We start from the raw sequence: 4,195 nt of genomic DNA on the forward strand, positions 1-4,195 counted from the left end.
TTTATGATTTGAAGACACAGATAACATGTATTAGATACGTCCTATAGATACAAGAAATAATTAAACGGATTAGCATGATTTATGGGATGTAACGGCCTAAATAGCATTAATATAACAATTACTCAAAGTAATTATTGTTTAAACAGAATAATATCCCACAATATAAGGAAATTTGTTTGTTATCCCACAATAATAACTAATATGCGTTAAAAAAGACAAATAACATAAATCTTCATAATTGAGGAGTAAATCACTTTTCATTAGTTCAAAAATCCCCAGAAAGTCATAAATAGTTTTAATGGGTTCATTCAAAAGGAAGGAAATTCATTATTTTTGAAAAAGAATTTGTTATCCCTTCTTCTCTGTCATTTATTGTTGTTCTTCTTTTTTTGATGATTCGTAATAATGAATATCGCGTCTTATTAGTACATTTCGGTGTTTGGCTATCTGATGTCAAGCATGAAGAATACAAGATTGATGATTGTAGTCGGAGATGTACCAATGTCGATCTCAATTCGTTATCCCTTCTTCTCTGTTATTTGTTGTTGTTTGTCTTTTTTTGGACGATTTGTAATAATAAATATCGTGTCTTATTAGTACATTTTGGTGTTTGGCTGTCTAATGTCAAGCACGTAGAATACAAGATTGATGGTCGTAGTCGAAGAAGTACCAATGGCGATCTCAAACGCTATCTCAAGAAAAGTCGATGAAGATTTTTCCTCACCAGTTGTTTCACTGTCGGATGTCATAATGTATGCAATTCATCCATCATGAATACAAACTAAAAAGCCAGATTATAATCAAGAGATGTACTCATGATTTGTTTGTCAACTCGTTTATAATCTGAATTTTAAGTTCCTTTTTTTAGAATTTTAAGTTTTAAGTATGTGGGTCAAATTACTAGTTTTAAGTTATCAAATTACTCGTTTTAAATTTATTGGATTATAGTCTGTCAAATTGTGCAATTCAGTATTGTTTCAATTTTAAAGCCAAACGTTCTGATAAACAAAAATATGTATCTCTTGTTGATTGAATTTAGCCAAAAATACAAAGTTGTTTTCATGTTTAAGCCAAAAATATAACACAGAATAATATATAAAAAAATTGTATGAACATAATATTATAGATACAAGATAACACAAATATGTATCTTGGTTGAAATACAAGTATCTATTGAAATGCTTAAATCAATAAATGTTAAACAATACGAGATATATATAATTCATAAACAGTGAAGCAATGATCCAAGATAAGAGAAAATGTATCTTTAAGCTTTTAAACATGTATCTATTGTTGTATTAATTTGACTAATAATTACAAAGCATTAGATACATATAAAAATAAAAAATGTATCTAATGAAAAATAAAAAATGTTCACATTAAGAAGCTTAATGAATTTCTTATGTATTTGTGAATTCAATATTTAATTCAAAGTAACTAAATGATATAAAAAGATTTATCTGAACGTTCATTGATATGTTGCTTACATATTGCACAAGACTATCGTTACGTAATTAACAATTGATACAATCGTAAAAAGTTTGTATCTATTGAAAAATATATTTTGTGAACAGTATGAAGCGTATGAACAATTATGTTCAGCTGGAAGTTGTCGTTCAATTTCTAGAAAAAATGTCTTGCAAAGAAAAAAAAAATTAAGAAAAAGAAAATTATGTTATGATTGAATATGAGATTTAACTATACGATGTATCGTTATGTTGCATAATGTAATGTTGTGTTAGTTACTTTCATTACTGGACATAGTTATATATATTTCAATAAACTTTATAGTTATAAATATTTATCTAATACAATGTAACAAAAAATGTTAAATATGATGACTTTGTAAAGTGTAACAAAAACGTACAACAAAATAATAATATATCATAATCTGGAATAGCTATATGGCAATTATTGATGATAAGGTAGAATCCATGATATTGAAAAACATCTAAAAAAAACACTAACAACATGTACTAACATCATCAAACTATATAACCGTCAACTAGCCAACAAGTAAACAACTACTCAATATGCAAAGCGCAAACTTTTTCTTTTGGTGTGAAGCTGCTCCTTGGCCTTGGTGGATCGTCATTCTCACTAAAGTATCCTTTCTCCGTCTTTACAGAGTTATACTTGTACAAAAGAGTGGCATATCTTATGCGATGGTATTGAGCATCAATACCCGATGAGGAAATGCCTAATCCCTCGCTCAGGTACTCGGCATAGACAGCTACAAATACACCACAATCCCTACGTAGCGATTACTAATTGAATTAAAAATACATATATACTTGTATAAGATAATGAAAACAATGAAAAAGGTAATGTAATACTTACAAACTTCCACTATCTTGTTGTGCTATCCGGTAGTATATTCTACTCGGAATGGATCCTAAGAAAACATCGATTTAAAAAATTAACATTAGATGCAATAACTCTACAATAACACAGAACAATATATAGAAAAACTGTATGAACATAATATTATAGATACAAGATAATACAAATATGTATCTTGGTTGAAATACATGTATCTATTGATATGCTTAAACCAATAAATGTTAAACAATACGAGATACATACAATTCATAAACAATGAAGCAGTTATACAAGATAAGAGAAAATATATCTATAAGCTTGTAAACATGTATCTATTGTTGAGTTAATTTGAATAATACTTACAAAACATTAGATACATACATAAAAAAAAAAAAAAAGAATCAAATATACAAGAAATGAAAAAACGTATCATTCATGTATAAATATGCATCACGATCAATTATTTTCCAAATCTGAGCATGCAAATACCTGTGAAAGCTCAACTCTTGAAATAACTTCAAGCACTCTTCTTCTCTCAGCAGGAACTTCGACTTCGGCACTGTTAGATCCATTTTTCTTAGAAACAAAAGCTTTTTTTTTCTTATCCTTCTTGGCCTTCTTTTCCCGCAATTTCTTCATAGTATGAGGATCCTTTCGATGCTTTGATTTATTTTCATTAAAATCATAAGATTCGTAGTCAAAACTATCGGAAATGAAATTTACAACTTCTTTATATTGTTTGCTATTATCTAATTGAGAGACTCCAAGACTGAAAAACGGTTTCAAATCTCTATTCATGATGTTAATTGAAAAAAATTTAGACGAAAAACACCAATAATCAAAGATTTTATTAAAAAAATAGCCGAAAATCAGTTTGTAAAAATCAGTGCAAAAAAATTATTTTTGTAGAAATATTGTTCAAATAAGACTACAATAAATTGAATATAATTTTTAGGGGGAAAATTACCTTAAATTAAAAGTTTGAAATAGAGGAAGAAAATGGTTGAAACCATCGCTGAAATATTGGCGAAGAATTGGGAAGAAAAACGGTGTAAAATTGGTAAAGTAGGTGGCCGATATTGAGGGATTTAAGCATGTATCTCAACTTTACCTAAAAGTGGTAAATGTTGAGATTTTTGTAATATTTTTAAAGTGGGAGATTTTTAGAAGTTTTGTAAGTAAAGTTGTTCTATTAGGTAATTTTTTCATAAAATAAAGAATTAATTATATGAACAAAACAAAAAAAATACTTAATCTTTAAAAGACTTGTTTTAAGGAAAAAATTGAAGGAGCCAATTTAAACCGTTTTAGACGATATAAATTAGGTGAAGAAATTATGAGTTAAGTAAAAGAAAAGTAAGATAAAATAAAATGACAACACTTTTAGGGGATTTGTTTAGGTTAATTGATTAAAATGTTAGTTAACACAAATAAACAATACAAGCTACAAAAATAAACAAGAATTGGAATTGGGCCCTTAATTGGCCCATCAACAAAGCAGCCCATTCTTTATGGACTTTGGATTATGGACCTTGAGTCCATTTTCTGAAGTGTATACCATATGTATATCAGACGTATTTCTCTGCGTTTTCCACGTATATACGCTGTATATCAGCATATAAAACCTCATATGCTTGTACCCAGCTTTATAATATGTTATATATTGTCTTAGGCCAGCCACCTTTGACCTGTAAACCTCGTATATATGTCATATATCAGTGTATACCTGCCTCTGGACAGACTTTGATGGAGATTTTTGACTTGAGTAAGGATGATTTTGGTCCCGAGGAAATGCAGAGGCGATGGAGTCCAGTTGGGACTCGCCATAGGAATTATATCTTGAGTTGTCTCCAAGACGACCTCTATAATGTTT

The 4,195-nt window shown here is 28.8% G+C and overlaps 1 long non-coding RNA gene across 1 annotated transcript; it reads right to left on the reverse strand.

The window, feature by feature from the left end:
* Positions 1–1,887: 1,887 nt before the first annotated feature.
* Positions 1,888–4,185, reverse strand: LOC124895884. The gene is made up of 3 exons (XR_007051969.1): positions 2,812–4,185; positions 2,341–2,395; positions 1,888–2,253 (listed from the first exon to the last, which is right to left on the reverse strand). It is a non-coding gene; the product is annotated as an uncharacterized LOC124895884 (long non-coding RNA).
* Between the last annotated feature and the right edge of the window lie 10 nt (positions 4,186–4,195).

This window comes from Capsicum annuum, chromosome 2 (assembly GCF_002878395.1).
Source record: "Capsicum annuum cultivar UCD-10X-F1 chromosome 2, UCD10Xv1.1, whole genome shotgun sequence".
Lineage (NCBI taxonomy): Eukaryota > Viridiplantae > Streptophyta > Magnoliopsida > Solanales > Solanaceae > Capsicum > Capsicum annuum.